The sequence below is a fragment of the Corythoichthys intestinalis genome, chromosome 17, assembly GCF_030265065.1.
Source record: "Corythoichthys intestinalis isolate RoL2023-P3 chromosome 17, ASM3026506v1, whole genome shotgun sequence".
NCBI classification, from domain to species: Eukaryota; Metazoa; Chordata; class Actinopteri; order Syngnathiformes; family Syngnathidae; genus Corythoichthys; species Corythoichthys intestinalis.
In genome coordinates this window covers 14,883,168-14,910,408 of record NC_080411.1, presented here as the reverse complement: position 1 = coordinate 14,910,408, position 27,241 = coordinate 14,883,168, and the positions used below count along the sequence as shown (strand labels likewise).

General features: G+C 38.7%; 1 protein-coding gene across 2 annotated transcripts in view; it reads right to left on the bottom strand.

Annotated features, from left to right (window-relative positions):
* The window catches only part of lhfpl2a (LHFPL tetraspan subfamily member 2a), a 65,483-nt gene that overhangs the window by 10,763 nt on the left and 27,479 nt on the right, over positions 1–27,241 (bottom strand). Inside the window, exon 2 of one of the 2 annotated variants that reach the window (XM_057819336.1) lies at positions 21,327–21,381. The exons of the other annotated variant lie outside the window; for it this stretch is intronic. The gene's annotated coding sequence lies outside the window, so the exon portion shown is untranslated. The remainder of the gene's footprint in view (positions 1–21,326; positions 21,382–27,241) is intronic. 2 annotated transcript variants of the gene reach the window in all.

The following is a 27,241-nucleotide window of genomic DNA, read 5'->3' as shown; positions in this document are numbered from 1 at the left end:
GTTGGATTCAGCCATGTGAAATGAGGCAGACCAGAGGGCAGTGTATCCACCCTAATCAATAAAACTAAATGCAAACACTTTCAAAATAAACCATTACAACACTACTTTAATTAAACGAATACTCGAAGCAATAAAATTTAATTCGAATATTTTTTTCTAATCGAATACTCGAGTTAATCGATTAATTGTTTCAGCACTAAAGGACAGCAGGACCTCCAACATGATTTCACATTCACGTGACCATCATCCATCACTTTACACAAAATTTAAGGTAAGTAAACGCTGTCATGAACGTTTCCCACCAGCTAAGAGAGTTCACTCCAGCGTGTTTAGTATGTCTAGCGATGGTAAAACAAGTACTATAACTTATGCTTGTTAACTAGGCAGATAACGTGGCTAGTTAGCATGCCAAGACGGCTAACTAATTTCCGCTCTACCATTAGCCTGCTTATGTAAAGTCTTCGGCCATTGTAAACATCTGTTCAAAATAACATTTTCATAATACAGCCTGTGCTGTTTTTTTCTCTCTGGCAACTTTCTGTGTTGAGAGAGGGTGTGTGTGTGTTTGTATAATGTGTAAATAATGATATGAGTCATACACACGCGCTGTTAATTTTATTTAAAATATTTCTGTTATTTATTTTTTGTTATTTTATGTATTTATTTTAACATTATATTGATGCTGATGTTCAATCAAGTGTGAGTTTAAGAGGATGCTTCCCATGCTAAAGCTAATGCTAACACGAATGCTACGCCAATGCTACAAGTTATATTTAGAGTGAAAGGATCACTTAGTAAATACCTAAAAAGGCTAAATCAAAATAAAGAAAAATACAATATTTACAGAACAGGCAAGCCTGAAGCTTCCTGTAACAGCCTGCCTTCAAGCTGCTGCAGGGTCCTTCTGGGTTCCTACCATCAGTCAGCGGTGGCCACAGTTGCCCACACAGATGCCTGATCAAAATCATTTTTTAAATCAGTCTATTTTCTTGATAGTCGGCCAATTTTTTTGTGTTAATTGGCTGATAGCTAATGTCGGAAAAAATATATCGGCCGGGTATATCAGTCGACCTCTAACGATAATTAAGGACAACACTATTGCGGACTACTTTTAGTAGTCATAATTAAAATAAAGTCATAATTTTCATAATTCATAATTATTTCATTCAATTTCATAATTTTGCATGGCCTTCAGGCAAACAAAATGCAGCGCAAAGGCACAGTTTGGCAATGGGTTCAAAGGTTAAGCACCCTGGCGCAGTCCAAGGGTCGACAATATAAATGGCCCAGTGACCAGGACGTACGTTTAAAACTGTCAATTTTTTTTTTTAAATTGATTTTCTACATATAAAACCATACAAAAGACAAGAACAGACAGAACAAATGAAGGCAAACCGACAATAACAAACAACAAGAAAACAAGCTGGGAATAGCAAACAGGTACATCATGAAAAACATTTCACAATAATTCCCAGTGGTTCCATGTTTTGATGATATTACGCAATCCCGGTCAAAGAAAGCCTTACAGTCTATTTTGCAGCCATTGCTCTCCGTGAGGCGTAAACGCACTTCATTTGCTCGCTCACGCGTGAACGTGCGAAACCTGATCACTGCTGCTGATTGATTTTCAGTATCTCAGTACCAAACTAACGTTATACTACAAGGCAATATGTTTCTGAAACCCCCAGCACCCGGCCAAGCACAGAGGAAAAAAGACCACTCAAGAAAGAGAGAAAGTCACCGGAGGAGTTGACGGAAAGCGAAATCCAATACGAAAAGGGAGGGAAAATTTGCGCTCTAGTAAAGAGACCGCTGGAATTGGCTCGGGTACAATGAGACAAAAAAAATGAGGTGTATTGTTAGCTGTGCAGATCAATGGCTACATGTCTAGACAAGTCGGTTTACAGAAAGAAACGCGGGTATAAAACCTATGGGATGAACTTAACATAATAATTCATCCGCGTGACTTTGGAGAAAATAGTATCGTCATAACGACGGTCTACCTTAGAAATCGTTAGCCATAATTGACTTCTAAATTGTTGCCACGACAACCAAGTCGGGGGAGACTTCAAGAGGGCGACAGGAAAGCTTCGCACAGGCACAGGGCGACACTGGAGTGATTATGGAATTGGATGCTAAATGTTATTCAAGTTAAATTCTTCTTTTTCAAGATTATTGGGATCAATAGCTGACCCATTGACCTGGGTCAGTGGCTAATTTCCTTTATTGTCTATCCATGCAACCTATCGCCTCATCTGCGCCTATTTATTGACGTGTTCTGAGACAGTTTCTCTGAAATTAGCTTTTGAAATGATTTTTTTCCTATCATCTTTAGTTCAACAAACGTTGTCATGTCGGATCTTTGTTTTAGTTTCAACTGTTCACAATGAGGCCGTTATAGTTGCTTATCAGCAATCACGTTACAGCCGTTACGCTATCAGGCGCCGGCTGGCTGACCTCGGGTCAGCTGCTTAATGGAGAGCCTCAGGGTGAGTTTTTTTCCCTCTTATCTCTTCTTGGCACGCTAAACAAGTCAGCCAGTATTTCCTTTTGGAGTCCGTGACGTTACTGACCTACAAAATCCCACACACAACTTAAAAAATATACTGTGCTTTGTCGTTTTTTCTATCCTACAATGCTTGAAACACACTTAAGATAGATTTAGAAGTCTCCAGTGCTTTCTCTAAAACGATTTTCTAGTGCTTTTAGAAGTGTGTTTTGGGTCATTGTCCTGATGACCTCTGAGGGAGACCCAGCTTTCTCACACTGGGCCCTACATGATGCTGCAAAATTTGTTGGTTGTTGGCTTCATAATGCCATGCACACGGTCAAGCAGTCCAGTGCCAGAGGTAGCAAAGCAACTCCAAAACATCAGTGAACCTCCACAACATTTGACTGTGGGGACAAGGTTTTCTTTGAAGGCCTCGTTTTTTTCCTGTAAACTATGTTGATGCCTTTTCCCAAAAAGCTCTACTTTTGTCTCATCTGACATGAGAACATTCTTCCAAAACGTTTTTGGCTTTCCCAGGTAGGTTTTGGCAAACTCCAGCCTTGCTTTTTTATGTCTCTGGGTCAGAACTGGGGTCTTCCTGGGTATCATACCATAGAGTCCCTTTTCATTCAGACGCTGACGGATAGTACGGGTTGACACTGTTGTACCCTCGAACTGCAGGACAGTTTGAACGTCTTTGGTTGTTAGTTGAGGTTCTTTACCCACCATCCGCACAATCTTTCTTTGAAATCTCTCGTCAATTTTTCTTTTCCGTCCACATCTAGGGAGTTTAGCCACAGTGACGTGGGCTTTACACTTATTGATGACACTGCGCACGGTAGACACAGGAACATTCAGGTCCTTGGAGATGGACTTGTAGCCTTGAGATTGCCCATGCTTCCTCACAATTTTGCTTCTCAAGTCCTCAGAAAGCTCTTTGGTCTTTCTTTTCCCCATGCTCAATGTGGTACACACAGGACAGAGGTTGAATCAACTTTAATCCATTTTAATTGGCTGCAAGTGTGATTTAGTGTTTTCCACCACCTGTTATGAGCCACAGGTGCTGTTAATTACACAAATTGAGAAGCATCACATGATTTTTCAAAGGGTGCCAATACTTTTGTCTGGCCCATTTTTGGAGTTTTGTGTAAAATGACAATGATTTAATTTTTTTTCCCCATTCTCTTTTGCGTTTTTTCATTGCAAGCAAAATAAATGAAGATTCTACTACCAATGCATTTGTAATTGCAATCATTTTCTGGGAGAAATTGAGCATTATCTGACAGAATTGCAGGGGTGCCACCGTGCCAATACTTTGGCCAGCAGTGTATGAACAAATACTATTTTTGTGTCAAATTTGGTGGGTGGCGGCTTATAGTCCAAAAATTACGGTACTCTATTTTTTTAAAGTTTTATTTTAACTTAAAAAAAGGGGCGGGTGGAAAAACCTCCATTAAATATCCATGAATCCATTTTTGATAAAGAATCAAAAGGACAACTCTGCCAACATCTGCTTTTGCAATGGAAAACAATGAGAGTCATAGAACAATAAATGACATCATTTATGAGCCTAATCGCAAAAGAAATTGGGGATTAGTACACTGTCAAAATATTTATTCGTGGCAACCCTAATGCTGATTTGGTAAAGCACGCCAAAAGAGAATAAGTATGCTTGTTTCAAGCGTTTTTTTATCATACTATATCTTGCTCCATAAAAGCAACTCAAGGGAAAGCTCCAACAATGGGCTTAGTAGGTCGCGTGCACATTTTGGATCCCGACTCCTTCCTGGGCTTGTCACCAGCGGAGAAAATATTGCTGCTGTAATAAGAGCGGGACGGCGGAGTCAGCTTTTCCACCGGCCGACGGGCCAATATTTCTTGACGCTTCAGCACATCTGCAGCCATGTTTTGATGGGGTATTACATCAGCTCCACGTGTGCAGCGAATCCCCCAAATTCAAAGCAAAAAAAAAAAAAAAAAAAGTTCAACCTGTCACCGAGGAGGCTCCCCGTCCGGAGATTTGACGTTCCGGTGCCTCTCTCTGACCCCTTCCGCTCTAGGCCCGCCCACGTCTCATCTGATTGGTTAGGGTGCACTCGGTCAGAGGGTCCACATGGTGGCCACTTGTGCGTCGAATCTGGGTTAAAACAACAATCTGAGCCGGAGCTCCCCTCTTTTGTCTGATTGAGCTTTTCGTCACTCTTCTCCGACGGGCCAAGAGCAACATCCCGTCACGTGGCCCCGACGGCGACCGTGACATCATCGGCGTCGCAGACTAGTGGTGTGATAATATATCCGAATGGTGATATATCACGGTACTTTGTATCTCAAAAAGAATCCAAATATCCTTTTAAACGTTTTCACTGATTTAAAAAAGGGACCAACAGGTTGCTACCAAAATCTACTAGAATGCTGTCTATGTTAGCTCATCGGCTAACAAGAGCCATACACTTCATAATGATATTGATGGGACATTGGGCTGATTAATAGGGGGCCTGCATTGTTGGCGTGGCCGTCAAAGCTGACCGAGTGAAACCACAGACAAAGAGCTTTTTTCGTTGAAGGTTCTTGTGAATAAATGCTTAAATCCCTTAATTCTTTATAGATGTGGACGTAAAACAGTCGATTCTTGGTTAAAAGCAAAAAAAAAAAAAACAAAACAAAAAAAAACGTGCATATTTTAAGTAAATATGTCGAAGTAGGATGCTAGTCTGTCAGTCAATGTGGCGGCCGGCATATGTCAACAGAGCTTTTCTGGTGAAAATTCTTGAGAATAAATGCTTAAATCCCTGAATTCATTATAGATATGGACGTAAAACAGTCTCGATTCTTAGTTAAAAGCAAAACCACGTGCAGTAAACATTCGTAAATATGTCGAAGTATGATGCTAGTCTGTCAGTCCATGTGGCGGCCGCCATATTTAAACAGAGCTTTTCCGGTGAAAATTCTTGTGAATAAACGCTTAAATCCCTGAATTCTTTATAGATATGGACGTAAAACAGTCTCGATTCATTTATTTTACGTAAATATGTCTAAGTACGATGCTAGTCTGTCAGTCCATGTGGCGGCCGGCATATGTCAACAGAGCTTTTCTGGTGAAAATTCTTGAGAATAAATGCTTAAATCCCTGAATTCATTATAGATATGGACGTAAAACAGTCTCGATTCATAGTTAAAAGCAAAAAAAACGTGCAGCAAACATTTATTTTACGTAAATATGTCCAAGTATGATGCTAATCTGTCAGTCAATGTGGCGGCCGCCATATGTAAACAGAGGTTTTCCGGTGAAAATTCTTGTGAATGAGTGCTTAAATCCCTGAATTCTTTATAGATATGGACGTAAAACAGTCTTGATTCTTAGTTAAAAGCAAAAAAACGTGCAGCAAACATTTATTTTACGTAAACATGTCCAAGTATGATGCTAATCTGTCAGTCCATGTGGCGGCCGCCATATGTAAACAGAGGTTTTCCAGTGAAAATTCTTGTGAACAAATGCTTAAATCCCTGAATTCTTTATAGATATGGACGTAAAACAGTCTCAATTCTCGGTTAGAAGCAAAAAAAACGTGCAGTAAACATACGTATCTTGAGTCACTTCCTGTTCATTTGAGGACATTATGGGGTCACTTCCTGTTCAGTAACCCAAAATCAACAGCACGTGACCCGTAAATGCCCTAAAATCAACAGGAAGTGACCCAGAAAAGCCCCGCCCAAAAAAATGAAAAGCTACAGGAAAAAACTGAAATGCCCGAAAATTAACTCATTGGATGCCATTGACGGCCATAGAAGTCCAATCTGTTTGAAGTGTGTGTGTGGGGGGGGGGGGACTTGACATTTCCAGGTCACTTCCTGTTCAGTAACTCAAAATCAACAGGACATGACCCAGAAATCAACAGTAACTGAATGAAAATCAACAGGAAATGAATACCCCAAAATTAACTCATTGGATGCCATTGACGGTCATAGACGTCCAATCTGTTTGAAGTGGGAGGGATCCTGAGTCACTTCTTATTCATTTGAGGACATTCCGCTGTCACGCTGTTCAGTTACCCAATATCAACACAAAGTGACCCAGAAATGCTCCAAACTCAACAGAAAGTGTACAAAAATCAACAAGAAATGAACTTAAATGTCCCAAAAATTAAGTCTTTGGTTGCCATAGATGTCCAATCGGTTTGAAATTAGAGGTATGGCAGCAGATGAATGAATGTACATTCGCTGTCATCCTCTCAGTTGAAGCAGATTGGACATCTACTAGTGATAGTCATTTCAATTAAAAAAGCTTATTTTACTTTTCATTAGTTGCATTGTAGAATACCCCAGAATGATTTCCTGACCCTGATAGTTGTTGTATCGCCATATTGTGATATCATTATCGTGAGCCTAGCATCGCAAATCGTTCCCACGCCTATCGCAAACCTACTAGTGATCCTGAAAAGGCAGTGCGGCAGATTCCCCATTATGTGTCAGCTTTGCGGCTGCTCCGCCGTTGGATTGACCTTTGTGTTCACTAACACAGGAAGGACAAATGAGTTCCACATGTTGAAAAAAAATGGGCCAGGGCGAGGGGGGCTCAGCATGGAAACCCTGAGGCGGGAGGCCTCTGAAGAAGACCTGATACAAGCAAGGGGCTGACTAATAAGCACCTGTTTCGCTCTACAAGATCTCGACTATCAGCTAATAATCACTAATATCAAGACTCCAAGTTTTTTTCCACATCTTAATACCTTTTTATGTTGGAATCGTTTGAATGTGAGCCAAATGTGAGTCTCACTTCTGATTGCAATCAAAACACAGTGATAGACCAGTAATCTTTCATAAAGTATCCTCCAAAAATGTTGCTAAAATACACATGTCGCCTCCAGTTTGCGCATATAAGGCTGCAGCTATCAATCAATTTAGTAGTCGATTAATCAATGAAATAGTTCGAATAATCGAAGAATCGGGTAAGGAACATAAAAATTTTAAATACCTGAGCTTAGCCTCAAACTGTATTAAAAAAAAAGAACAATTGGCTAACTTACATAGCAAACATCAGCTAGCTTAAATGCTATAAAATGCTAACTTTTTTTTTTTTTTTATACAATGCTCTTAAAAAATGGTTCGAACACATACTCCCACAAAAAAAAACAGCTAAGTATACATATAAACTACATTACGAATGCATTAAAAAACCTTAGCTCAAACAAAAACTTTTGTTGGTCTAAACAGGGAGCAGCAGGATTCAGCCATGTAAAATGAGTTATGGTATATTCACTGTTGCCACTAGAGGGCAGTGTATCCACCCAAATTAAATTAATAAAACTAAATGCAACGCCACTTTAATTAAACGAATACTCGAGGCAGCAAAATTTAATTTGAATCTTTTTTCTAACCGAATTACTCGAGTTAATCGATGAATCGTTGCAGCACTAAGCGCATCCTAGGGGTGTGACAATACAGGTAGTCCCTAGGTTACGATCGAGTTCCGTTCCTACGCTGGCGACGTAACCCAAATTTCCGTGTGAATCGGAATTAACCCTTTACGTACCCCTAAATACCCTTAAATCTCAAATAACAAGCCAAAAACATGTATTAAATGTCATTGTACAGTCTTCGCCAAGATTTTGGAGCTAAATCCTAGCTAGTCAGTTAAGTCAAGTAAGTTGTCATCTTTCCCCTCTATCTCTCTCTCACTTGGATGCGTGACTTCTTTGTGGGCGCAAGTGCGGAAGTACTACCTGCTCTACACTTCCTGCGCCAAAACAAAAGCATGCATCAGAAAACAAAAGTCAACATTTTATATTCAAATACACATTTCGCTAAAGGCCAGGAACAGTCATATTAATGAAATTAAGTAAAAAATAAGATACTGTGAGGTACAATAAGGTACTGTTTACACTACTAAAAAGAAGGGCGGGGGGAAACTGACAGGAGACAAAATGACAGACGAGACTCCGGCTTCAGAAAGTGGAAACCACGTAAGTCGGGGACGTTGTAACCATAGGCAGAGTTTGACTTTTGGGGACATCAACATGTTGATGACCCTGAAACAAAATGTCAGCAAAAAAATTAACTGACAAGAATATTTATAATAATAAGTTGAAAATGAGCGTTTTTTGTTTCCCATTATTCTTGAGGGGAATGCTAATTCAGGCTGCTTAGGACAGCTATACTTTTCGCCAAGATCGTCATCCATTGAATATGGTAGGCCAGTGTCGTGCCAATGTAGTTACCCCCGTCAAAAATTGTATCCCCTGGGTGGAGCCACTGCGCTGCACTGATTTGCTTGATTTCTGTATTTTGGTGATGTATGTATCTATCTGTTTTAAAACATGGCCAATCCATCAAATAAAACACTTTTTTTCCTATCGTATAACGGAACATATGTACTGAACGTAAAAAAGACAATGTTTTACTGTTTTACTCGTAGGATGACCAATAACTCCTACGACTGTAATTCAAGTCCTATATGCGGTTTCTCCAGTTTAATAAATATAAATGTCTAAAATATATAACTGTGGTTCTTTTCTGGCTTCAACTAACTGTTTAAGTTGACATAACTAATGTGTGTGTGAGCGCTACCGCGGCCAGGGGATACAAATTTTGATGGGGGTAACTACATTGGCAAGACACCGGTGGTGGCTCTGTTGTTCAATTAGCGTCTTTAGTGGGGCAAATTGGAACTGCGCTCACCATTTTAGCGGTGCTCTCTGGCATTTCATGGTCCACATTTTCAATCCTTGGTTCTTGCTCAGTAGTTGTTGTCGCTTAGGTTTGAAAAAAATTACGTATATGGCGGAAAACACAGACAAGACTGAAAAGCAGTTTCTGCTCTTGCACTCCTCTTTAAAAGAAACTGCAGTAATTTAAGCCACAAACAACTGTTGTGTTTAATAGAACATTCTGTCTAGATCAGGGGTGGGCAAACCGGTCCTCGAGGGCCGCAGTGGGTCCTGGTCTTTGTTCCAACTGACCCAGCACAGATAGTTAAACCAATGCGGTTTCAGCAGAAATGAGAAGCACCTGACTGCAATCGACTGATTGCACTTGTAAAACAGCAGATTGGTGAAAAGGTGTCCTTTTAATGGGTTGCAACAAAAACCCGCAACCACTGCGGCCCTTTGTGGAATTAATTGCCCACCCCTGGTCTAGATGCTGCCAAATTACGTCACAATGAAAAATTTGGCGTCTGTAAAAAAGTCACAGATATCTACCTCATAACTGTCGCTTAATTGTATTTTTTTTGTTACTGTCGCATTTTCCCTGATATGTTAGATGATAAATAATCGATCCAAACAAAGAAAAATTGACAAATAACGTTTAAAATTTTCTTTTTTATATGAAAAAGAAAATCTCAACCACTCCTTGTTGTCTGCGATTTCTGCATCGCGACCCTTGTTATATCACCATGTTTTACCCGTAAAACCCCCCAAAAAATCTGGCTGTGGCCATTCACAGCTGTGTCTTGACACTCAGTGATACATACGACATGGAGTTTTTGGATCGAAACAAGGTAAGTCACAGTTAATATCTCGTTAAAATCGTGGCGTCTTTAATTGCTGCTCTCGCGTGCTCTCGCCTCCAGTTAGGGTTTTGCTGTTTAAAAAAAAAAAAAAAAAAATTTTTTTTTAAATGCCCTCCTGTTCAAATTTTTTTCCCCCCAGAAAATTGAGATTTTAAGCTTTCCAATGATGTATCGCACATGCATATCGGACGGTTTTGAAAGTTGGCCAAATTGGGGGTCTCAAGTCACCTGAGTGTTTTCCGCCATATCCATCTTGCCTCATTGGTCCTCGGGTAGTTTTGGCTAAGCGAAGCAAATGACCATCTAAGGTTCATTAGAATAGTGTCTATGTTAGCATTCGAGCTAGCATTGACAGAGATCCTATTCATTTTGACTGGATTGGACGTCAAGCGTCGTCAATGGCACTGAAACCAGAGCATGTCTTGTGGGCATTTACAGGTCACTTCCTGTTCATTTTAAGGCAATTACAGGTTAGTCCCTGTTCATTTTAAATCAGTGGTCCCCAACCACCGGGCCCCGGACCGATACCGGTCCGTGGCGCATTTGATACCGGGCTGCAGAGAAAAAAAAATAAAAATAAATTAACGACTGCAATCTGGCCTGTGGTTCTTGACACATCAATATCCCTGTCTACTCTATAGACTAATTCGAGTTAAGATTTGTATAGGTCGCCATCTAGTGGTAGGCCGCCATTACTGGGGTGTTTGCACACCTATAGCAGCCCAGCGCCAGTCAATCTAAACAGTAATTTTAGCTGCTGTTGGCTGTGTGCTGCGGGCGGGAATGTCTTTGGACAGCTTTTTTAAGGGGAAAAATCCACCTGCTGAGCCAGAAGAGTAGTCTACAACCAAGTCCATTCTGCATAACATGTGGTGGCTAAAATCTAGCAAACGAGGCAACAAGAGCGAATGCACTGAGAGGATCATACCTCATTGCGAACCGTTGCTAAAGCTAAGAAACCTTTCACGATTGGAGAAGAACTCATTATAATTGCAACAATGGTTATTTGCCGATAAGTTTTAGGAGAGGCCGCTGTTAAAAAAAGGTTGATTCAGTGTATAGTGAGTGCTATTTTCCCTGCACTTAATATTCGTTTTTAGCCTCGACGTGTTATTTTATATTTACTGTCATTTTCTGTCACACATAGCCAGTCCGTGAAAATAAGGCCCACATTACACCGGCCCGTGGTGCAAAAAAGGTTGGGGACCACTGTTTTAAATCACTTTCTTTTCATTTGGGGACATTCTGGAGTCACTTCCTGTTAAGTAACCCAAAATCAACAGGAATAGACCCGTAAATGCCCCAAAATCAACAGGAGGTGATCCGTAAATCAACAGGAAATGACGTGAAATGCCCTAAAATGTTGTGGACTGGTGTCTTCTATACCTTGTTAGACCTCATTAGAAGAAGTTAGACCTCTTTGACAGCCAAAAATCTTGCTTGTTTGTAGGTGATCAAACATTTATTTTCCACTCTAATTTGGAAATAAATTCTTTAAAAATCAAACAATGTGATTTTCGGGGGGGGTTTTCCACATTCTGTCTCTCATGCTTGAGGTTTACCCATGTTGACAATTACAGGCCTTTCTAATCTTTTCAAGTAGGAGAACTTGCACAATTGGTGGTTGACTAAATATTTATTTGCCCCACTGTAAATGACCTTAAATGGCCCAAAATTACCTCGTTGCCCAGCATTGGCTGCCACTGACAGCCATAGACGACCGGATTGGACGTCTACTAGTGATAAACTCATTTCAATTCACAGCTTGCTTTTCTGTTTACTAGTTGTTTAGTAGAAAATCCTAGAACGATTTTCTGGGATCATTGTTATATCACAAATCGTATCATAACGTCAGCTACCCAGAAGTTTCCGCCTGTAGGGCATACGTTTCATTTTCTTGCTTAGTTGCAAATCTACTGGGACCACGTCAATTTGTTTGGCCTCGGCGAAGGCCTGCGCACCTTTGGAGTTTTCTTGTTTGCACGTGCGTTACATCACTACCGTTGTGTGGAAATTGATGGAGCAAAGCAATGGAAAAAAATGATGGAAGATACAGCTGGCGGATAGAACATTTGGAAGGGAGACCAACCCGTCGAGAGTTTTCCAGTAGAGGAAAAAAAATAAAATCTAAACACATAAAAGCCACATAAAAGCCCGCTGCGAAACGCGGGTTGCCAGGCGACGGCAAAATAAGCGCGCCGAGGCAAAATATCCGAATGTAATCAAATTTTATGAAAGTGAAAATAAATAAGATTTTTGTTGGAAGCCATAATCACAGCGTATTTCTGTTTTTAACCCTTGGGTTGTGTCAGAAATCTGCCCAAATAATTGCTAGTAGGGCTGCAGCTATCAATTATTTGAGTGACTGATTAATTTATGAACTAGTTAGTTTGAATAATCAATAGGGCTGTCAAACGGTTAAAATTTTTAATCGAGTTAATTATAGCTTAAAAATTAATTAATCGCGATTCAAACCATCTATAAAATATGCCATATTTTTCTGAAAATTATTGTTGGAATGGAAAGTTAAGACACAAGCCGGATATATACATTCAACATATGGTACATACAGTAAGTACTGTATTTGTTGATTATAATAATAAATCAACAAGATGGCATGAACATTATTAACATTCTGTTAAAGCGATCCATGGATAGAAAGACTTGGAGTTCTTAAAAGATAAATGTTAGTACAAGTTATAGAATTTTTTTTTTATATTAAAACCCCTCTTAATGTTTTCGTTTGAATAAAATTTGGAAAATTTTCGATCAAAAAAAAAACTAGTAGCTCACCATTGTTGAGGTCAATAATTACACAATGCTCATGGTGCTGAAACCCATAAAATCAGTCGCACCCAAGCGCCAGCAGAGGGCGACAAAACACCAAAAAACACAAGTAACAAGTGGACATTACACTGTGCTGTCATTTTAATCTGTTTGAGCGGGGCATGTGCGTTAAATGCGTCAAATATTTTAACGTGGTTAATTTAAAAAATTAATTACCGCCTGTTAACGCGATAATTTTGACAGCCCCAATAATCAAGTAATCAGATTAGGAGCATAAAAATTTAGATACCTGAGCTTAGCCTCAAATTGTAGTGAAAAAATAATTAATGAGGACATCAAAATAAATATTGGCTAACTTGCATAGCAAAGGTCCGCTAAAACTTATATGATATGGTAAATAATATTGCTATTGATCCTTAAAATATAGGTGATTATCTTTGCATTTGGTGATATTTGTGCATCTAGTGTAAAATCTGAGACTTTTATAGCCACTTTAAGTTGTGTTATACTTTATAGAAAATAATTAATAGGGATTTTATAAGACAACAACTTTGAATTTTTTTGCTCATGGAGACTCATATATGGCTAAGGTAGGTGCCTGTTTTGGTTTTAGGTCGGTAGCAGCTTTGGTTTTTTAAATATTTGAAATTGGAAGTTTTTCAAAATAGGCCCCCTACGAATTGGCCCCGTTTCCCGTGTCGTGTCAATAGGTTATGATGTCTATGGTTGGACGTCTCGCCGCGTATGAAGGAATTGCAGAACACTGGTAGTGTTCGTCTAGTGACAGGGACAAACTATGTTATCACACCGAGCGCCCGTTGCGTGCATAAAACATGGCAACCCCCGTAGTTCAAAACATGTATAAATATAGATTTTTAAATAAATGGCAATGTTTTATGTGTTGCTAATGACATATTTTAGTAAAAGAGAATAATTGTTGCTTATTAGTCTTTAAGTCTTTAAGGCCGAGTTTCCCTTCAAATAAGCAAACGAGGAAAAATAATGGTAAATACCTTAATTTTTGTAGTCTTCGATAAAATGATCAAAATGGGATATTTGCAAAATTCTGCTGGAAAACAAGAGTAAATATCAGCAAGATTTACATTTTATCGACATAGTCGACGAAACCCAAAAATAACTAGATAAATGTTGAAACTTGGCTTTGTTTCCCATTAAAAATGAATGGGCAAGTTTTTGGCAAATTTCCAGGGGACCATGAGTTTGTTCAAAATTCTGTATACAACTTTTATGTCCCTCAACGTCCCGGTATTTTCGATGCCCAAATTGTGTGATTTGGTCAAAAATTGAAGGACTAGATACATTTTAAAACTTTTTTTTTTTTTGCGTAAAAAATGAATGGGCAATTTATTGGCAAATTTCCGGGAAACTGTACATTTAAAAAAAAAAAAAAATTTCGGTGTAACTTTTATGCCCCTCGCCGTCCCGGAATTTTTGACGCCCAAATTGTTCGTTTTGGTCAAAAATTGAAGGACTAGATACATTTTGAACCTTCTCTTTTATCCCATTAAAAATGAATGGGCAAGTTTTTGGCATATTTCCGGGAAAACGTAAATTTCTTCCAAATTCTGTGTATAACTTATGCCCCTCACTGTCCTGGAATTTTTGATGCCCAAATTGTGTGATTTGGTCAAAAATTGTAGGACTAGATACATTTTGCAACTTTTTTTTTCTCATTAAAAATGAATGGGCAAGTTTTGTCAAATTTCCAGGGAACCGTAAATTTTTTCCAAACTCTGTGTACAAATTTTATGCCCCTCACCTTCCCGGAATTTTAGATACTTAAATTATGTAATTTGGTCAAAAATTATAGGACTAGATACATTTTGAAAATTGCTTTTTTCGGAAAATTGCCGTTTGTGGCGCAAGGGAAAATTTTTCGGAGCCGTTTGAAAAATTCCCTGCGTTGCGCAAAAATTCTGGACGTGTCGTTACTTGAATGGTGCCGATCGGTCAAGCGGTACGGGCTGTGCGGCGCGCCGAAGAAATCCCATTCAAAAATAAAAACTGAATAACACTACCTTGGTCTTTTTTCAAAGACCCAGATAACTAGTGATTAAAGAATGGTCTTTAGCGGTCCTACTGTCCACCGCTGGACGGTTGTCCGTACCTTCAAGATGAATTTCACGCGTACTGAAAGAGCACAATGGTGCTAAAAGTGAAAGCTAAGTGAAACGGAGCTAAATTGGGGGGGGGGGTTACATTCTTCACACCTATTTCCTCTGCTTGCCGACAGGCCAGGCAGTCCTGAGGGGCCCCTTGCAACTCTCCGCTTCCCACTGTTAGCGCCCCGAGCCCGGGGGCCTCGGGCTCGACACTGCTTCCATTATATTTAAGCGTTTCCAGCCCCGCCTTAGCTTGGAATATAATCCATAAAGTAGAACAAAAAACGATCTTGCCAGACGCAGGAAATCGGTAACTCCGCAGAGCTGGCCTGTAAGGTATTTTGTTAGATATCACAGACAATGTTCCCACCGTCTTTTGTACTGGGGATGAGGGCCGATTAATCCCGACTTCCCCCGAAGCGCCGATTCGCTGAGATTCCCACAAACGGCGCTGACGCATGCTTTTAAAGTGGGTTTATCCGAACGGAAGATGGAAGGGATGCTTCCAACATGACCCCAAAGCTGGGAGGAACAAAAGTGCCGATGCAATGCCAACGCGGAGCGAAAAGTACGTTAGTAATATCAGACGGATGTCAAAGTGCTTACACCTAGTTTTTAGACAAAGACAATTAAAAAGACAAAAGTCTGTGTCATATTTGTGTACGACGATATATATTTAGCATATAATAGTAATAGCAGTACAGTAATAATCAAGTAATAACTAGAGTTGGCTTGAAACGTATTGCAATATGATCCAAAACGGCCTGCAGCAAAATATGAAAATATCACTGAATATGAGCCACACGAGAAGCTTAAATTCAGCCTACATTTTGTTGCACTTCTCATCTTTAACACTAGATGGAGACTAAAACAGTACCTTGCCATTAGCTCAGGGATCAAACCCTCTGGATTATTTTGTTGTCGAGCTGTCCCGACCAGTCGATGTAAATGCGTCGACAAACACAACATTCCATCGACGGTTAACGAAGGGTAAAAAAATATATATGCGTGGAAAGTTGACAATGTCGGACGCTCGGTGTGCAAGCGGAAAAAGCAGCACAAAGCCAAAAAAGCACACCGGCGTGGCCAAAACATTGACATCTTTCAACCAAACAAAGGAGGTACACTGTTGTGTCCTGTCTCTTCAATGACAAGCTTGGCTGCACGTTGGCCATAAAAGGACACCTGAAGCGCTGTCACCCAGTTGTAATTTTGGAAGACGACGGGAGACAACAAGCTGGCAGATCGTTAGTTCGTCTAACTAACTAACAACATGTTTTGTTGAAGTTGCTAAGCCTGTCTCGATATCCAATGAGTCCGTTTATCGCACGTTAAATAAAAATAAGGGCGGTAATTTTCATGGCTGAGTTTTATCGCAGCGTGCGTGCATGCTTGCATACATTCGTGCGTGAGTGTTGATGGCATATGAGACTCCAGTTCCTTTCACAGATGTTTATTGGTCATCAACACGCCATAAAATTAAAGTTCAGACATGCAAAATAGGGAAACACCTCTATATTAAACACTGTAAATGTTAGCATTGCTACATTGAGGCTAATGGGGAAAAAAGACAACCTACTTTAGCCTGCTATAAAACATTGGCAGTCTTCTCCAAAACGCAAACTTGCAGTTAAAAAGTGACACTCCAAACATGAAAAATCGCTGGTTCCCAGCATTCGCAAACGAAAAAAATGAAGATAAAAATCTATGACTGGACACCACATGCAATAACGAAAAATGCTTTTTTTGCGGAGTGTAAAGTTTAAGGTTAGCGGTTTAGCGAACTTACTTCCGGTGAACATTTCAAAACAAAAGCACAAAATGTTCGTCATATAAATAACAATTTCTGGAGTTAATCCCACATACTTCAGAATTCAGATTATACACTAAGAATAGCTTCAAAATTACACTCTTTCTGAAAAATCTGATTGGCAATGAATACTATATAGTAGTATACTATAATATTAATACTATAATTATATATTTTTTTTTTCAATGAAGACAAAATGGATGGCGATTTCCATCAAAATAATATTTTATTACAGCTTCCTGACTTAACTGTAATGTAGTCTACAACTGTCCAGTTTTAAAACATGTTTAAACATTTTTAATAGAGGTTCTGAGTATAAAACATAAGAAGAATTTCCCAGTACAAAAATCAGACAAAAGTCCTGTTCATCCAATATAAAAAAAGTGCTGCTGATTGACATTGTTTTTCTTATTGGCAAAACGCTGATATAAATTGTGTCAATGACGCATTTATTTTCTTTAAACAAGCTAAACAACAAAATCGAGTAAGGAGGAGGCAGACTGTAATGAGTCCGTTTTCTTTTTGGACCAGGGAATAAATAAATTCATAAATAGAATCCAAATCCGATTTCAAAGCACACTCTCTTATATGACAAGTTAACAGTTCGTGTTGAAAGGAGCCTCTAAACTGTTACAGGTAGTCCCTGGGTTATGAACGCGTTCCATTCCTAGGCTGGTAGTTGAAATTAACCCTTTAAGTACCCCGAAATACCCCTTAAACCTCAAAATACCAGACCAAAAACATGTATCATAGTCAAATTAATAAGTTAAAAAATAAGATACTGTGAAGTACGTTGTATTAAATGCAGTTATATTCAATGACTATTCGGGCTTTACTTGTGAGTGATTCACCTTGCTGAGAGGAAAGGGCGTTGTGGAAAGAGTAGTAGTAGTACAGTCTTTTCTTTTTAATTGAAAAAGTAAAATATTAATAATTAACGAATTAATAAGTGAGGATAAGCAGCTCGGAAAATGAATGAATGAATTTAAAAAAAAATATTTTTTCCATAAAAAAAAAAAAAAGTTCCCCCAAAATTTTAAGAATAAAAAATACACTTTCTTGTTTATTTGAAAAAAATATATATACAGTGATCCCTCATTTTTCGCGGTTAATGGGGACCAGAGCCCACTGCGATAAGTGAAAAACCGCAAGGTAGCCCCCCCACCAAAAAAAAAAAAATTTTTTTTTGGAGTGTTCAATATATTGGAAAGAAATACATATAAGACCTGTTTTTTCAGTTTTTCCTAAAGTATAATTAAAAAATTAACATTTTAATAAATGGATTCTAAGCACTTCAAATGTAATAATTATGATAAGTTTTAAACATGTTACTTTTCCACAGAATTATTTTTAAGCAAGCATAAAGTACAAAAATGCTTGTCTTTATTAAATGCTTCATTGAGTGAGTCCTCTCCAATCTGTTCAAGCTGCTCACTTACGCACAAAGAGTTGCCACAGCAACTGTTAAACAAGTTAAACGATGATTGACACATGTGGTGGTTTGAAGCTTGGGCTTCCAAGCATCTGTGGCAAGATCAAACATTAAACGTCAGCTCAGGATGACTCATCTGTAGTAATTTATTTATTTTTTGATTGGGGGGGGGGGGGGGGTCCGCGATGGACTGAAGGCGCGAAGTTTGAAGCGCGAAGTTGCTAGGGATCACTCTATTTTTAAATGAGAATATTTACTTCTCCACTTTAGGTTTTGAATTAAAAATGAAACAAAATATATGTACAGTATTTCCTGTTAATTAATTGATTTCCTGCCATTGACGGTGATTGACACCACACAAACATAACAAAGATAACCCAAATAAACTTGAAATCAATCCCACTAGAAATCTGATTATTCTTTCGATACCACTTCAAAGCTTGTCTTATGTAAGTAGAAAAGGATTTTTTTCAAGCTTTGCTCTCAGTAGTCCTGTGATCAAATAAAACACTGTTGAACTTGACCATGACAAAAACATGATGGAGATAACAGGAAACAGCCCACTGACAAAAAACTTCAACTATTCTGGGCACGGACGTGACAAATGATCACCTTGTTTATTGTCGCAGGGGGGGTTTTCCACTCGTGAAATGACCTTCACAGGTGGTCCCCGCTCCCGATCGTCCGTACCATTGTTTTTCCCCCATACTGGAAAAACATAAAAAACCCCACCAGACACCCCCGACTTCCTTTTTCATCCAGATGAATACCACCAGACTCAGCGGAACATCACGGCTTGCCCCCATTACCCAAATATATAACGTTACTGTATTGTGTCAAATGCAAATGGGATTAGTCGGCGTCCGGTCCAGTTGCTATGATTTCAAGATAAACGACAGTGCCTTAGATCGGCGGGGAACAATAGCGGGAATCTGAAGAGCTCATAGGAAGCTCAAAAATATCAAAGCCAGAAAAGCAGGAAGACTCGTTTGTTTTCAGTCTGAACACTTCCTACACTGTAAAAAAAATAAGTTATCAGTTCAAACTCAACATTTTAACGCATTTAATTCATTGGCCGCCATGACCCTTTTGGTGGGAGTGCAAACAGTGATATTTCGAAAAATGACCATTCACAGGGCCTTAGCTGAAGTAAAAATGGACATCTGACATTGTCAGTGGTAGCCATTGAATTAAAGTGCAGATGAAGAGTTCAATTCTTGAGTTTTATACTCAGTTAAATTATATTGAATGCATTATCCGCTGTGTCAAAACTCACATTACAAAAACTTTTGAATTGACCGCGTAGTTTTTGAGCTACTGCCATAGCAACACCTTAGCAACAAGGGAAACGCCTGGCTGCCGGCCGCTACCTGATGACATCATTTACAGAAGACCTCGTCAGCACTCTAAAATGGAAGTACTTTGCGCCCACAGCCCATCGTGGATTTTTTCTCAATTAAAAAAAATATTATAATATGGCATTCGTCTCGTTTTAGCTCATCACTGCTGTTCTGCCCTGTATTTCACAGAGTGCATTTTTCATTCATGCTATTATTTTGACTGCTGTTTGACAGGAAGGAAGTATAGCGGCGGCCATATTTGTAGTCTTTTCGTCAGCCCTCCGTTTGATGAGAGCTGGTCAGCATCGTTCATTGTGCTCACGTTGTTCAAACGTGTTTGTGTGGTTTGCGCCTTCGAAGGCATCGTCTGTAAGTATAACATTTTTATATATAGTTCTTTAGAGCTATTTCTGTCATATTTTTGGTGTTTTGACCAGTTTGTAAACTTTGACAGCTGCTGCGTGCTTCATTTGCATAGTAGAATATTGAGAGGCATTGTCTATGAAATGGGTTCACACATATATATATATATGGCGGAAAACACAGACAAGGCTGAAAAAGCAGTTTCTGCTCTTGCACCCCTCTTTAAAATAAACTGTTGTATTTTAAGCCAAAAGAACTGTTGTGTTTGATCATCTATATGCTGCAATTGCAGATTCATTGCGCATCAAGCCCCCGAACTATTTTTAATTTGTCCGTTTTACCCTGGAAACCCTCGTTAACAGACGTCGCGCAGCCGCTTTTGTTTCAATCCAGCCATAAAAAGTAGGTAATTATATTTCTTATTCAAAAAGACTGTCATTTTTAGCTTATTAATTGATGTCTAGTATTTCGTTCAAAAAAAAAAAAAAAAAGACTTTAAAAAATTATTTACTCGCATATTTTAAACTTTTAAACAAATTACGTCACAATGAAAAACATGGTGTCTGTAAATAAGTCACAGATATCTACCTCATAATTATGGCTTAATTTTTTTATTTTGTTACTGTCGCATTTTCCCCGATATGTTAGATGATAAATAATCGATCCAAACAAAGAAAAATTGAAAGAAAAAAAAAAAAACGTTTAATAGGGTAAATATATGAAAAAGAACATCTCTACTACTCCTTGATGTCTGCAATTTCTGCATCGCGGACCTTGTTATATTACCATGTTTCACCCATAAAATCCCCCCAAAATCTGGCTGTGGCCATTCACATCTGTGTCTTGACACTCGATGATACATGCTACATGGAGTTTTTGTATCGAAACAGGGTAAGTACGCGATAATATCTCGTTAAAAACATAGCGTCATTAATTATGCTCTCGCGTGCTCTCACCTCCAGTTAGGGTTTTGCTGTTTTAAAAAAAAAAAAAAATTTTTAAATGCCCTCCTGTTCAAAAATGTTATTTCCCCCAGAATACTGAGATTTTAAGCTTTCCAATGATGTATCACACGTGCGTATAGGACAGTTTTGAAATTTGGCCAAATTGGGGGTCTCAGAGCAGAACTTGAAGTGACCTGAGTGTTTTCCGCCAAATATAGAATATTTATAGTCAAATCCGTCAATCATTTTCATTGCATACATTTTATTCCTTTTAGTTTCGCTCCGGTTCATTTTTGGATGCGACAGTGCAGCTAAATAAAGCATCTGGAGCTCGGACGCTATCTCCTGACTCCCGTATTCGTTTTAAATGGACTTTGGCTGACTGTACACTTGCGTTCGCTCACACACACAAGGGGAACAGTACAACCGCCATGAAAAAATTGTTTGTCGACGAAATATTTTTGTCATCGTTGACAAAACTATAATGCTGGAATGTTTGACGTTCAAAACGACAACGCAGGACACCAACCTTGCACGTGGAACCTCAGGATGGATTACACGCTCAAGTGATGGCGACGATTCACCTGTTGATAGAATCGTGGAGGGTATGATTACAAAACTGTACACGATCAAGGCATTGTATTCAAATTTGACATGGCATCATTTCCATGTCATTTGTGAGCGGTTTCATTAAAATGGAAGCAAAATCATATACAGTATGGCGCCTTCTAGTGACAATACAGGTAGTTCCCGGGATACGAACGAGTTCCGTTCCCAAATTTCCGCATGGAATTAACCCTTTAAGTACCCCTAAATACCCTTTAAGTCTCAAAATAACTGTCCAAAATCATGTACTATACGTCATTGTACTGTGCTTGCCAAGACGTTGCAGCTAAGTCCCAGCTAGACAACAAGCTAAGCTCCGAAATGACAATGTCAGACGTCCGTGTGGTTTGCTGACTTTATTCTGCTGCTACAGCAACAGTTGCAGAATGAAACTAATATAAAAATGAAATTAAACCAGTTTTATCTTCAATAACAGCAACTCAAATTTGAATTTATAACTAGCTGCTGATAAAGCAATACCAATCCACACAAACGATTAGCATGTATCAGTTAGTGTCTGCACATCATAAAAAACGATCCAAAAAACTCGCCCCTAGAATTTGACAATTGAAAACGCACAATAAACAGTACAAAAGGTGTTATATACAAGTGACGCCTCTGTGGATGCTTCACAAGCAACAAATGTGAGTCTTTCCCTTTGCTCTCTCTCACTCGGCTGTGTGACTTCTTCGTGTGCACGCGCTTGCGCTCTTCTTCGTGTATACATGCGCTCTTACTCGCGTGTGGAAGTACTACCTGCTCTATGCTTCTTGGTCCAAAATACAAGCATGCATTACAAAACAAAAGTCAAAATTATTTTTCAAAAAAACTGGGCAGCGAGACACCGGTGTCGTAAAGTCGAAATCACGTAAGTCTGGTACATCGTAACTCAGGGACTGCCTGTACGTGTATTTTATAAAAAATATTGGTGTGTGGTGGGGGTATTTATGAAATAATTTATGCATAAACTCCCCGTCAGAAACTTTCACTTCAAGTTTTGCATCCAAAACATTTAAATAAAATTAATATGCTAAAGGGGAGCTGATGGCTTGTTACCCACTTTTTTCAGAATTTTGCATTTTGAAAAACACCCTCACTCTGCCATTTCTCGTCAGATTTCAAATATTTTTGCTGAAGCTCATTAAAACACAACAGCTGAAAATCTAATTTTTTTTTCCAGCAATGTTTGGTTTTAGTGGAAAGGCTCCCATTTGAGCAGACCAGAATTGATTGTGAAAACTTTCTTCTTTCAGGGTGGTTCAGGAAGTCACACCTTCTCCCTGACTGGCTATCCCTGCGTTGAAGTTTAATCGTGTGAAGCTCCCCTTAAAAATGGATACAGTGTGACATAAACTGCTTGGATTTGTCACATATTGGAGACATAAGGAGTTTCCATTAGGTAATGGTCCTTGCTAAACTAGGTCACTGACTTGAGAATTTCATTGTCCTCTCAAAGTAATGACAGATAATTAACTAATGGCTCTGCCCTCAGTTTTACACGATCCAGACCTCGGTTCACTTGCAGGTCACCAGAGTGGATACGCTAGCATACCCAAAGGTGGGTAGTAACGCATTACATTTAAAAATGTACTTCCAACAGTTTTACCACACCAAAATTTTTACTTGAGTAGATTCATGAAGAAGAAACACTATGTACTCTTACCCCGCCACTTTAGGCAAAACCAGAGTCCTGACATTTTTCATCGTTATTCTACATATTCGATCTATTTTTGCCAGGCAGTGGTTCGACCTGTTTCACAAATGAGACGTAGCAACAATAACAAATCATGTTTCCATTATACCAATCAGACGTGACAATACAGTCACATTACCACACACAAGCTTGCAGTCAAAAGTCCTATGAATACGCCAGGCTGTTCAATCACGTGGCATCTTAAAAACGCCGTGAAAAAAATAAACTTTTTGACATGATTCAAAAGCACGGATTTCAAGCTCACGTCTACTTTTTATTTGGCACTGGTATAGTTGTCCCCAACCACCGGACCGCGGACCAGTACCGGTCCGTGGCGCATTTGCTACAGGGCTGCAGATAAATAAAAAAATTATTAATGACTGCAATCTGGCCTTTGGCTCTTGACACATCGATATCTCTGTCTACGCTATAGACCAATCAGAGTAAAGATTTGTATACGTCGCCATCTAGTGGTTGGCCGCAATTACTAGGGTGTTTGCACAACTATAGCAAGCAGCTCAGCGCCAGTCAATGTAAACAGTAACTTTAGCTGCTGTTGGCTGTGTGCTGTCTTTAAACAGCTTTTTTACGGGGAAAACGCCACCTGCTGAGCCGTAAGAGAAGCCTACAACCAAGTCCATTCCGCATAATATGTGGCTAAAATTTAGCAAACGAAGCAACAAAAACAAATGCAATGAGAGCATCATACCTCATGGTGAACCGTATTGCTAAAGCTAAGAAACCTTTCACGATTGGAGAAGAACTAATTATGTTTGCAATCACGGATATTTGCCGTCAAGTTTTAGGAGAGGCCTCTGTTTAAAAAAAAGGGTTGATTCAGTGTATGGTGAGTGACATTTTCCCTGCACTTGATATTCATTTTTAGCCACGACGTGTTATTTTATATTTACTGTCATTTTCTGCCACATATTGCCGGTCCGTGAAAAAAAGGCCCACATTACACCGGTCTGTGATGCAAAAAAGGTTGGGTACCACTGCACTGGTAGTCCACAGAAATCTGGAGATATATTTGTTTTAATTTAATGGTAGGAAATATGTTTTCGCCACTACAGGGCACTCATGCTCTTTGGACAGGTGATGCTTCATTTCTGTGAATTATGCTAGTCAGAATTCGATAACTTTTGTATATTTCTCGGCCCAATATAGTCATGCAATAGGTTATAGCACAGTATAATATAGGGCTGCAGCTATTGATTATTTAAGTAATCGATTAATCCATCAATTAGTTTGAATAATCGAGTAATCGAATAGGAACATTTAATGTGTTGCAAAAATTTTTTAGGAGATGTAAAACAAAGGCGAGCATTAATTACAATTAAAAATAAATTCAAATACCTTAGCTTAGCCTCAAACGGTATTAAAAAATAAATAAATAAATGAATAAATGAGAATCAAAGTCCAACATAAGAACAATTGGCTAACTTGCATAGCTCAAGTCCACTAGCTTAAATGCTATAAAAATGTAAGTTTTTTCTTTTTTGGGGGGGGGGGCAACGCTCATCACAAATCGTTCAAACAGATATTCCCACACAAAAACAGCTAAATATACCTGAAAACTAAATTTCGAATGCCTAAACAATAATATTAGCTCAAACAAAAACTTACAACCTGATGTTGGTCTTACCAGGCAGCTGTATCCAGCCATGTTGGATGAGTTATGTCATATTCACTGTTGCCACTTCAGGACAGTGTATCCACCCAAATGAATAAAACTAAATCCAAACACTTTCAAGACAAACCATTAAAACACCACTCTAATTATACAAATCCTTGAAGCAACAAAATTAGATAAGAAGCTTGTTCTCTAATCGAATTACTCGAGTTATTCGATTAATAGTAGCAGCACTAGTATAATAATAACTATTCATGTGGATGGCTTTGTGCTGATGAAAAAAATCTGACATTGTAAGCATTTACTCATTACATTATACATTCCTTTCACCGGATACTTTACATGTATTTTCATATATTCATGTATTTTTCATGAGTTTTCTTTTTTTTTAGTATTTTACGTTTTTTTGATGACTATTTTTACTTTTACTTGAGAAATCTTATTTTGAAGTAACGCAATGTTGTTTTCGTCAACGATGACGATAACGAAAATATTTCGTGAACAATTTTTCCGTGACAGTGACAAGCTAATCTTATCGTATGTGTAGTTAGGGTTGGCTAAACATGCCATGTTGCTTTGGCCTTTACAGGTCTGTGCTGAGTAATCATCTTACACTAAATGTAACTTGTAGCATTAGCATTGTGTTCACGTTAGCATTTAGTGTGTTGAGTGTCGTCTTAAACTCTTGGAAAACTTTTTACATACAGTTTGTGGCGTCCAGGTGAGTTTAATTCATTGAAAATAACGTACCGTTTTCCTGCTAAGTGTGTATCATCATCACGAAGATGGTGATGTCCTTGACCACTCTATAATTATGTGCTTGTCTGTCGATGTTCATTCTTATTTATTCATGGATTAAAACTTTTAATAATAATAATTGAGTTTACAGATAAAACATTTTGAGTAATTGTCAACTAAAACTAGACGAAATTTGTCTGAGTTTTCGTTGACTAAGGACACATTTTGAAATGACTTAAAGACAACTAAGACCAATAAGTATTTTAGTCCAAAAGACTAAGAATAAAACGAAATTTAAAAGGTCTGCCAAAAACAACACTGAAGTAACGCTAACTCTTACTTTAGTCACACTAGACCAGGGGTGTCCAAACGTTTTGCAAAGGGGGCCAGATTTGGTGTGGTAAAAATGTGGGTGGCCGACCTTGGCTGACGTCCTTTACGTAGAACAATATATTTAAGCAAATTTTAGCAAGCCGTTCTGTGTGTCACATTTGCTTTATTATAGGGCTGCAGCTATCGAATATTTTAGTAGTCGATTAATCGATGGACTAGTTAGTTCGAATAATCGAGTAATCGGATAAGGAACATGAAAAATTAAAACACCTGAGCCTCAAACGATATAATTTCTTTTTTTAAATGAGGATCTGTGTACAACAAAAGAACAATTGGCTAACTTGGATAGAAAAAGTCTGCTAGCTTAAATGCTATAAAATGCTAAAGTGTTTTTTTTTTACAATGCTCTTAACAAGTGGTTCAGACACATATTCCCACAAAAAACGGCATACCTACAACCTAATTAATAATGCATTAAAAAAAAAAACATTCGCGCAAACAAAAACTTAGCTTATGTTGGTCCTAACAGGGAGGAGTTGGATTCAGCCATGTGAAAAGAGGCAGACCAGAGGGCATTGTATCCACCCTCATCAGTAAAATTAAATGCAAACACTTTTAAAATCAACCATTACAATGCCACTTCAATTAAATGAATACTCGAAGCAACAAAATTTAGTCGAATATTTTTTTCTAATCGAATACTCCAGTCAATCGATTAATCGTTGCAGCACTACTTTTTTTTTTTTTTTTAATTAATAATTTCAACAATTTTGCAACTAGCCTTTGTGGCGTTCTCTTTTGACTCTCGGGCTCTTGCGAAATACTGCTGCTGTGAAATTAAACTAGCTTCAATTTGCTTTAATTTCTCACTACGTATGTACCCTGTAATCTTGTCGTACATGTTAGCGTGTCTTGTTTGGTAATATCGCCTCATATTGAACTCTTTAAAAACAGCGACTGTCTCTTTGCATATGAGGGTGACACAGTCGTTGCGTATTTTAGTGACGAAATAGTCCAGTTTCCACCTATCCTTGAAGCGCCAGCCGTTGCAGTCAACTTTTTTTGTTTTGTTGTCGCCATTTTAGAAAATTGGGAGTAAAGGGTCACATGTGGTAATGTTGCTTAAGAGTGCTGCTCCCTTTTAGTGGGTAAATGAGGAGCAGCATTTAGTGTGTAAGCTACTTCATATGCTTGTAGCAGTACTGCTGACCAATTTATTAAGTCTGTGTACAGGCCAGACGTTATTGATTTTATGACAGAGGCTGGGGGCCGGATGAAATCTGACCACCGGCCGCATTTGGCCCCTGGGCCGGACTTTGGATAGACCTACCTCTGAGCATAGCTAACATATAACAGACAAAAACACCAAAAAATTAATAGTGAAATTGAATGTAAAATATTCAATATTCTATTATAATCCTGTCAAAAAAATAGATGTCAC